Source organism: Haematobia irritans, chromosome 4, assembly GCF_050003625.1.
Source record: "Haematobia irritans isolate KBUSLIRL chromosome 4, ASM5000362v1, whole genome shotgun sequence".
NCBI classification, from domain to species: domain Eukaryota; kingdom Metazoa; phylum Arthropoda; class Insecta; order Diptera; family Muscidae; genus Haematobia; species Haematobia irritans.
The window spans coordinates 73,992,575-74,003,643 of NC_134400.1; the positions used below are offsets into that span (position 1 = coordinate 73,992,575).

General features: G+C 33.7%; 1 long non-coding RNA gene across 1 annotated transcript; it reads left to right on the forward strand.

The window, feature by feature from the left end:
* The first annotated feature begins 4,841 nt into the window (after positions 1–4,841).
* Positions 4,842–5,449, forward strand: LOC142233084 (uncharacterized). Its single transcript, XR_012721311.1, has 3 exons — positions 4,842–4,977; positions 5,030–5,135; positions 5,201–5,449. It is a non-coding gene; the product is annotated as an uncharacterized LOC142233084 (long non-coding RNA).
* The last annotated feature ends 5,620 nt before the right edge of the window (positions 5,450–11,069 follow it).

Here is an 11,069-nt window from a genome sequence, read left to right on the forward strand (position 1 = left end):
TAAAACTGACTTGACAGCTCCATCTGTCAGTTTTTTAAATAAGACTGTACAACGATTTCGAACATTCTCGCTAGTTTGGCCTACAACCATCTCGAATAATCTAAAAAGAGATATCGCACATATTTATCTAGAATAATCTACAAGTTTCGTCCGGCAGACGTCGCACATTATATTATTCTCATTCACATTCACATTATATTATATTCATAGTCTTGCTTACAACTATCTAGAACAATCGCTTGGTCGCTTCTGTCGCTCATAGTTTTGAATATCAAATATCTCGTAATTTACCTGTGGATGGTTATGCTGATATTACTACAACAATAACAGTAAATTAAGATAGCAAAACAAAACGGGTTGCTTACAATGCGCGATTGAGAAAGATGTGTAGGAAAGTACTAGAAAATAAAGATGATTCTAACAAGTGATGACATAATTTTATCGTTACAATTTGAAATTTTAAATTAACGGAAATTAAGTTAAATACACTTAAATCTAGAAATATCACATCCGTAACACTGCCTCCCGCTTAAGACTGTTCGTCCCGAATAGGCACAGTATCCTTTACGTAAGGAGCCAAACGTTCCAGATGTACAACTTTCATCTTTGATCTAGGGCTGTCGTCCTTTTGAATGCGGTATACAACATCATTGATCTTCTTGATAATTTTGTAGGGGCCTTCCCATTGTGTTTGCAGCCAATTGACCTTCTTGGAAGCCCTCAGTATTTGCAGCACGGTCATATCTCGCCTTCATCCTGTTCCTGACCATTTTTATCTTGTTGCGCACTGATTCGTGAACTTCGCCAAACGTGTTAGGTATGTCCATGGCGAGCTCATTGGGTTTAGCGCCGAATATCAAATCTCCAATTCCGTTCCGAATAGCACCTTGGACGGTGTTCGTGATGTAGAATCATGTATGGCTGAAGAGGTTCCTCCAAAGTGCGATTAAATCTTTCTACCATGCCGTCGGACTGTGCATGCAATGGCGTAGTCCTCATTTTCTTGATGCAGAGGAATTCACACATCTCTTTGAATATAGCAGATTCAAAATTTCTTCCCTTGTCTGAGTGAATCTCGGACGGCACACCGCAGCGTCATAGCCAGTTTCTGTTGATAACATCCACAATCGTCTTTGCCTCTTGGTTTGGAATTGCATAAACCTCCACTTGCTGAAGTAATCCATGACCACTAGCACATATCGGTTACCAGAATCACTCGCTGGGAAAGGGCCTGTCACGTCCATTGCTATTCTTTCAAATGGGGCTCCCGGTCTATACTCTTGCATATGACCTCTACTTTTTCTTCTTGGACCTTTCGCCTTCATGCACTTCTCGCAATTGGCTACCCATTCAGCAATTGATTTCTGGCATCCAACCCAGTAGAATACCCAGCAAAAAGAAGCGTCGCCAAAAAAGTAGTAGCAGAAGCGAAGTATTTAACATGGGCTTGTCATAGGACGGAAGTCCTCCATTTCAACAGCCGTTGCACTGAATTTGCATCACTTTTTTAGGTGTGATCCGGATTCAATGTTTTGGATGTAAATTAAAAAATTCTGTGATATTTTGTCAAATAAATAATTTTTATAATTTTTAATGGATTCTAATTCACAATTTTTCAAAAATTCACAATTTTTCTGATTTTATTCTTACTCTATTTTTAACCTATTTTAAACAAAAAAAAGTTAAAATTACCCATTAAAAATATGAAAAATGCATGTTATAAAAAATTGAACGAAAAGAACTTCCTGTGTAGTTAAAATAAAGAACATCATTAGGAGTACATCTTCTGGAAGTGCTTTTAAAGTTGTGCCTTTGGAAGAACTTCAAAATATTTTTGCTGGGTAGTTGCTTCACTTTCTCGCCTGTTTTGGTTATTCCCAGGTGACCTCCACTAGGTCTATTGTAAAATTCCGTCAAGACATCCTTTATCTTGGAATCTGGTACGATTATCAAGTTTCGTCTATTCTTGTCATCTTCACTTTCCCATTTACGTTGCAATATCATTTCATAAGTGGACTTTCGGCTGTAACGTCTTTTTTACTGAGTTTCTTATTTTGCCGAAATAATTTTTCTCAGAATGGGATCTTTACGCTGCTCTTTGGGAGCCACCGTGGTGTGGTTAGCATGCCCGCCTTGCATACACAAGGTCGTGGGTTCGATTCCTGCTTCGACCGAACACCAAAAAGTTTTTAAGCGGTGGATTATCCCACCTCAGTAATGCTGGTGACATTTCTGAGGGTTTCAAAGCTTCTCTAAGTGGTTTCACTGCAATGTGGATATAAAAAGGAGATCCCTTGTCATTGAGCTTAACATGGAATCGGGCTGCCACCTAACCTAACCTACGCTGCTCTATTGACCAATCTATGCCAGATTCGACGTGTAACTGCCTAACATTTATAACTGTCTCGTTTGATTCAGCTTTCGAATAGTGCATGCTTTCTAGATTACAATGCCGTCGTGTCAAGGCTTAATCGATAACTTGTGTGTTATTATTTCTATTATCCGCAAAGTTTAAATTTGAGTTGCTTGGCTTTGTGGTTACCTTCTTATATCTGTTGTTTAATGGTGATGGCGAGATTGGCCACGACGGTTTACGCCACGCTTTACATTCCCGGGAAAGATGTCTTATCACAGTTATAGGAATTTATTCCAGATTTATTTGCCTGCTGCTTCATTTCTTGCATTATCTGCCTCAGAGCCTCTTTTACCAACTCAATCACGGATTTCGATTCTTCACAATCGGTCTCCACCTTACATACACTCCGCATTTGTGGCTGTGCCAACATCCTCTCAGTCTCTTGTACAAGACAAATGTCACAGTTTCAGCAATTGTAGCCTTTTGTGACGCATATGGTCTGATTTGATTTCTGGACTCTTCCTCTTAATTCCATTCTGAAGATGTCTTGCTTATTTCCTCTACCGTACTTACGTTGAAGTTCCGCTATTACTTCATTATAGTAATTTCTAGAGGCAGGGGGAATGCTATGTATTACATGAGCCATCAAAAACAGGAGGTTTGCTTTTTGAACCCTCGATAACGCGTACTGAACCCCCTTAATTTCTAGTTCTAACATTTTTCTCTCAAGGTGTAGAAAATTCTCATCGTGAACCACAAATTTCTTATCCAATTCTACAATTTGGCTTTCAATATGGTCCACGCGTTTCTCCATACTTCCGAAATTTGTTGTAACTTTTCATTAATTTCATTAGAATTTTTGTCCAACCTTTCTGAAATTCTCTTCAATAAGTTTTCTGGCATTTTCGTAAAATTTTTCCTTAAAATTTCTAGAGTTTTCTTCCATTTTACGAGAATTTTCTTCTAAAAATTTAAATCTAGAAATATCGCATCCGTAACAATATGCTATGTAAGTGGGTTCTTGTCGAAGCTAATAACCCCCCATACCGCCCCCACCGTTTGATGTTATGTTCGTTCACCGCCAGGACATATATCGGTAACGACCGAACATATATTGCTCAAAAAGGGCATACATGTCTTTCGCGCCATCTAACGTCACATAGTACAAATCTCTTGAACATACCGTATTCACCTCATCGATTCTCGGTTGAAGGAATTCTTGCGAATACACATGCAATAATAGGTTGACTTACGTTACCAATTAATTTTGATACTACTTTATATCAAATCATTACCATCCGGTATTATTATGGTATTGTTACGAATTTTATATTTCGAGATTAAGTTTATTCAAATTAGTTTCCGTTAATTTAAAATTTTAAATTGTAACGGTCAATTTGTCAGTTAAATTACGAGATGAACAGAAACGACAAAATGATTACATAATTGTAGGCAAGACTATGAACATAATCAGCAATTTATGTGCGACATCTGCCGGACACTAGCAGAACATTCGAGGCTGTAGGCAATGAAGATAACTAGTTGAATATGTGCTCTTAGATAAATTGTATCTAGTTAGTTCTAGATGGTTGTAGGCCAGACTATCCAGAATTTTCGAAATCGTCAAATCACGGTATAAAAACCCTTGGCGGAGGGAGCTGAAAAGTCAGTCTTAATTAAAGCGTCAAACGAATAAAATCAGTGTGAACGAATTGTAAAGTGAATTAAAGTAAAGTCATAGTAAATAAATTGTAGATTAACGTTATTGAAACGAACAGTATTTTAATTGACGGGTAATTAAAGACGCCTAAATATAAAAACGTAACAGTATTAACTTCAAACGATAACGATATGTAGCCGATATTTATGCCATGGCGCCATTTGTAATGTGCAATAAGAAATTATTTATTTATTAAAACTATTTGTGTGGTTTTATAACGAAAACACGGACCATATTTTTTCCGAAAATATACAAAGGATCAAAGGAGTAGCAGATTGCCCAAGGAAAAATAAAATGTTAATTTTGTTATAGCAAGCAGCAACCACCAACAACATTCACAGACACACACATATGTATATTTTAATGTGAAATAAAATATGTATTGAATAAATATAAATAAAATATTGGCTTGATATAGTGAAGCTTATTTGCACAAATAAATGCACATTCTTCTTCTTTTTTCAAATAAAGGGCTGGATGTGATAACTTAATTCAATATCGCTCCTTTTAAATAGCGCTCTCAGTTACCTAAATAAACACCGCTTTCCATGTGCGAAATAATCCCAATAAACACAGGATGAGCGTTTTTCAAATGCAACAACTTTTCAGTTTGAGGGTAAATATAATTTTCAACATAAATTCAACTTGACTTAAAATAGCTCATCTTCAATACATCTTCAAATTGTTTGCGAATTACTTCCAATTTGCCAAAATGTTGACGAAATCTTTGAAAAGGCGTTGAAGATAATATGAGAAAACGTTGACAAAACACTACCCTAAAATGCAACGAAAAAGCCATGTGGTTTTCAATACTTATTTGTGCAACGAAGTTCGTGGTCAATTGCAAGAAATAAAAAAATGGAAAATTTTAGACAAATAACCAAATAGTTTATAAAAATAGGTAAGTGAAAATAAAACTTTAAGGAAGTCACTAAATGTATATCTCTTTGCAGAAAACTAAAATTATGGATTCTACGTTCTTGAAAACATTAAAAAGCTGACCGATGAAAAAATGGTGGACAATTAACTGGAACTGCTTCAAATAGTTTATAATAATTGGTACGTCAATATGAAAAATTAAATCAACACTTTATAGAAGTCACTAAATTTAAATCGCTTTGCAGAAAACTAAAATATTTGGATGCTACATTCTTGCAAACATTAAGAAGCTGACCAATGAAAAATGAGTGGCTTATCGACAAGAAAAAGTTTTCAGAAACATTACAAGTGCAACCAATTAAAATTGTTAAAAACAACAAATTGTTGAAATCAACAACTTCTGGATGAAAATGTGCATCACATCGTCAGTTTAATTCATATACTATTATCAGTTTAAAATGGATATTTTGTGAATTCCTTCTGCTGGAAATCAATTCTAAAGGTGAGTATTAAGTTCGAGTTTAGCCGCTAAAATCGCTAAAGTGAAAAATAAATCAGTAAGAAAAATGCATGAAATTATACAAATTTGTTGCAAATTTTATTATAACATGATGGGGAAAAGCCCAAAGCAAATTTTCACAAAGTTTGTATTACTTAAAATGGCTTATTAAAGAAAAGTAATCATGAAAAAATGACGTTTTTAGCGGCTAAAGGTGCGTATTAAGTTCGAATTTAGCCGCTAATTTTCACTAAAGTGAAAACTAAATGAGTAAAAAATGTCATAAAATTATACATATTCGTCGCAGATTTCATTATAACTTGATGGGGAATATCCCAAAGCAAATTTTCACAAAGTTTGTATTCCTTAAAATGGATTATTAAAGAAAAGTAATCGTGAAAAAATTACGATTTTAGCGGCTAAACTCGATCTTAATACCCACCTTAACACGCGGTCCAGTACGTTCCTAATTTCAAATTGGCCGCAGGTTAATAAATTTTAATGCTGTTTTATGACACCAAAAGGAATGAAATCGAATTATCAATGCAAAAGTGTTTACTAATAGTGTTTAAGATATTTAAATTTTTGTTGTTTGTTTTTTTTTTGTTCTTATTTGTTGATATGTTTAATAAGATTATTATTTATCAATTGGTATTTTAGTGTATTATGTAGTGTAGTGTATTATTATATATTTTATTTTGATGAAAATGAATAAATTATACAAAATTCATAGAATTTTGGCTTTCAATTAGAAGTGGAGATATCATTCATACAAATTTAGGTTGAAAAGTATTTGCAACGATGTTAATTTTGAATTTGACTCGCATCGAAAATTGTTTGACAAATTATTGAGTAGCGATGCATTTCAATTTGAGGATAACACCGGAGATATTATTGCTAATGTGTTGAATTTCACTGTTGAGGGTAATGTCTGTTTTTTATTGAGAACGCGATTTTCTCAACAATTTCTCAACTTGAATATTACCCTAATCCTTTGAAATAATGTTTGAAAAATTGTTGAAATTTAGCATTTTTCAAACGTTTGTGTTTATTGGGATGATTTCTATAAAAAAAAATTTCGGAAAAAGGAACATAGTACCGGCCTTAAACGACAATGTTTGTAGGAAAACATTACTATAAAAGAAAAATTATTCTGTAGATATAACGAAGTCTAGGTAAGTATAGTATTTTTTCATTATTAATATTTACTAATGCGAATTTTCATTAGATGTATAAGTGGCATGCCAAATCCCTACTACGTTCGCAGTACACTGAAAAAACAGTGAACCCACCAGGAAGAAAATTTTCGGTTAATTTTAGAAAATTTTGAATATTTTTGGAACATTTTAACTAAACAGTATAACAAACGCTAGCATCATGTCGATGTCATAAAAATAAGTAAATATTTTTCGACAAATTCAAGAAAATTTATTATTTTGTAGTTTGAAGGAAAAAATTGGAGTTCAAAATTACAAGAATGTCTTTAGTGACATACGAAGTTCATGATGAATGCATTTGTAGTAAAATTTACAAATTAAAAGAAATATTGAACTATTTTGTGAAAGACACGAATTTAGTTAATCTTTATCCTTCATTTTTTTCCTCGGTTTTAGTTAATTTAATTAACGTACACAAAAAATTATTAGAGTAGAGGAAACTTTCTCCAAACATAATAATTCCATGAACTAAACGAAAGCTAAATTGGCTTTAGTGAAATAGAGAGTTCACTTTTTTTAGTGTAGGCACAAAATCTCGCTATTTAAAACTAAAATCTCTTTGTAAATCTCAAGACTTCGTTGATTTGAGGATTTAACAGCATTTTTTTTTTTTTGTTGTTTACAAGTAAAAAAAGAACAAACATTGGGGCACTTTTCAGTTTACGGTGGATACTACTATTTTAACATAAAATTAACAGTTGAGCTATTGATTTCTTCTTGGAGTTTGCAGCAAACAATTGAGTTCCATTCGTTTTTTCTCAACATAAAAAACTTTTCAAATATGTCAAATCACAAATAAAGTCGTACGTGCAAACGCACGCACACGTACATCTACAATGAAAATAAAGGCAGGGTTTTTGCAACGAATTTTTGGTACTAAAACCACAGTTGCACACGGCAGTGTAGAAGATTTAAAAAAGAGATTTTATTGAAATCCTCTTTTACGAGGATTTCGTGCTGAGTTGGTAGATAAGATTTTCATGGAGAAATTATGAGATGTATGTATATATAATGTGCCTTGCATACTATAAGTTTATCCGGACGACAGTAGTTGCGTCGAACATAACCCATATATTGCCACATTATAAGTTAAGTCCGAAGGCATAATCGATACTGATGCATGTTTATGGGATCGATAACATATTTACGATTATTACCAGCCTATTTCTGATATCCGAACGAAAGCAATTGCGAATGAACAGCAGTCACTCACATTCGTCTAGATTTGGGTTTCTCTAACTTCCTTTCGTTCATTCGTATGGCTTACGTTACTGTCAAATGTAATAACATATTACCAGATCTCAATTATTCAATCAGGGCTGTGGAGTCAGAGCCGGAGTAGGAGTCTTGGAGTCGTAGTCTGAAGATTTTGCTGGAATCGGAGCCGGAGTCGTAGAAATTTTGCTCGACTCCGACTCCGGCGAAACAAAATTTGAAAAACACTTCCTATCTTGAGATGTAACTAAATAAATATTTCGACAAATTAGATTCCATTAGGGTTTTTAATCGAACAACGAAAAATGAAGTAGTGGATTTCAGGCCATTCAAAGTGTTTTATATGGGTGAAATTTCAAGGTGATATAAAAAGTAGGTTTTACAGTCGACTCCGCTTTAGCGCAATGCGCTTTACTGAAAAACCTCGGATAACTGAAATCGATCGTATTCCCCAGTTGTTTTTTCTGTCCATTTCATTTAAATTACTCCGCTTTAGTGAAACTCCGCTTAACTGAAAAAATCGGATTACTGAAAAGTTTTTTGTGTTCAAATGAGTTTCGTCACATTAGTATGACTTCGCTTTACTGAAAATGCCACATTCTCGCTATTGAGAGAGAGTACATTTTATTCTCCGTATTGAAAACGCTTTATTTCAAGTGAAGATGGCACTTTCAAAACAGTTTAAATCACTCTGTAAATAAAATCAACTGAAAGGTAAAATTGTAGATGGCACACACACGGAATCAAACACCTTGTTTTTATTATTTTATGTACATAGCATTGGTCATAAGTTCGGTTAACTGAAATTGAGTGGATTTTTTTCCAGTTATACGGAGTCCGCTTTACTGAAACTTTTTCAGTTATCCGAAGTTCGCATTACTGGAAGTTTTTCTCAGTTATCCGTAGTCCGCTTTAGCAAAAACTTCGGATAACTGAAATTAAATGGCTGCATTTTTAACGTTTCAGTAAAGCGGAGTCGACTGTACTAGAATATGGGCATAATTGATCAATTATATTGTCCATTTTTAACATATTAAAATATAGATTTTTGACCCTCTATATACTCTTGAACCTAAAGTTCTGAATTTTTGGCAGGCATGTCGAGTTCGAAGATGGGACATGCGGACAATTTTGTGATATAGCACCTACATATAAACCCAACTTCCGACTTGTTTTAAGAAAATTTTCTCAGTCTAAAATTTTCATAAGATTTGTCAGAAATTTCGAATTTAGAGTTATTTGAGATCCATAAATAAATGCGGAAATTTCCCAGATTTTGAGATAGCTCTACATAATTACTTGAGAAATCTCCTTATACACCCGATGTCCTTAGAAGCTGTAATTTTAAATTAAACCTCTGGCAACGTGCCATCTGAGCTGGTCTTTTGGGAGAAAGTTTGTTTCATCACAGCCATTTGAAATTCTTTACATTAAATGAATGGAGTCTAATGTCCATATATAGATAGGCCATTTATAAATCGATGTTTCACCATTTTACTTCTATAGAAACACTCGTAACTGTACAGCTATTGCTGTCATCTGTTGTATGGTAGTGGTTATTTGAAATTCCGCCCGTCCTAATTTTTGGCAGTTTAAATCTGTTTTATATATCCGACACATTACATTTTTTAACATCTAAACTTTCTATCTGATTAGCCCGACATTTTGATTTTTGTGTATCTTTTTTTAGTGTTTCTATTTTATATAGATTTATTTTTTATAAAATGCCTATATAGACCAATACCAGGATTTTACTTCTTAAACTTCTGGAAACCTAATTATTTTTTGAAATTTTGTGGTTTTATAAATATATATTCTAGAGATTTGATGTGGTCTCTATATAGCCTTGTGTCGTATTTTAATTTTTTGGCCTGAAATTAAAATGTAGAGTTCTTTACATCCCTAAACTGCTGAGGTTTGTAGTCGAGTCGTATCAAAATCATAAATTAGAGCTCTTCATATGGCAAAATAGAGTACTTATATCGGCCTATTTTTGGAACACTACACCTTAAAATTACAATTGGAATACTGTTAAAATGAGATTTAGGTACACCACCTGGAGTCGTCTCCGGAGTCGGAGTCGAGGCTAATAGGAAACGCTGGAGCCGGAGTCGAGCAAAATTGACTCGACTCCACAGCCCTGATTTCAATTACTTGAAAAAGGTATGTATTTGTATTTCTATATATCTCCAATAATTAGGGTTCGGTTTGCCTTTTAATGAGTGTTCCATTCAAAATGTATGTATTTGTTCGTTTTAGAATTTCCTTTAAACGGTCTATATGGCGGTTATAAAGTGAAAAAGATCGATATAAACCACTTTTATCATATATTTGCACCAAAAAACATTAATCAATTGATCAGGTATTTAGTTTTGCTCTATTTATGAATTCCTTATTCCACAAAACGAAAGGTTTGTGCAAAGTGAGTGGATTTGACATTTACCTTCGCCAAAATGCGAACGAATTGAGTTAGAGAAACCCAATTTTAGTGATAACGTTATGTTTTCGTTCGCATTGATTTTCGTCTCACTTGTCATTTAGATAGGGCTTAGAGAAACCGAAATCAGCTGATTTTCGTTTTGTATGCGAATGAACAGCAGAATTCGGATATCAGAAATAGGCTGTTAGTCATCAACGAATTGTATCGATTGGACACACCGTAAGATTCTTTACAACCACAGACATTCCGTCCGGAAAACGCATAAGACATGTATTAAATGCTAAACTAAACCTATGATATCGATTTGAGCGCTTATGGTAATAATTTTCTATGGGTGTACTCTTTAGTATCACTGTATATAAAGGTCATAGACCATGAATACATTCCATGGTCTATTATAACGACAGCACTGAAAACATTGAAATTTGCATCTTCTAGACGTTCATCTATTTAACATTTACCTTTTCACAATCTATATAAATAATAATTGCACTCAAAAAACAGTGAATCCACAACAACATTATGGTTAATTTTAGAAAATTTTAACTAAATACATATTTTCGACAAATTGTAAAAAATTTATTGAACATAATTTATTATTATTACTGGTTAAGGTCGGTATTTATTTTGTCATAGTTACTTTTCTTTAATAACACTAATTTACAAACAAAACATTTTTTCATGTACACTTAATGAGAGGCAACTTTTCTTATGTATTTTGATCTGCTGAATTCGAAAAAAAA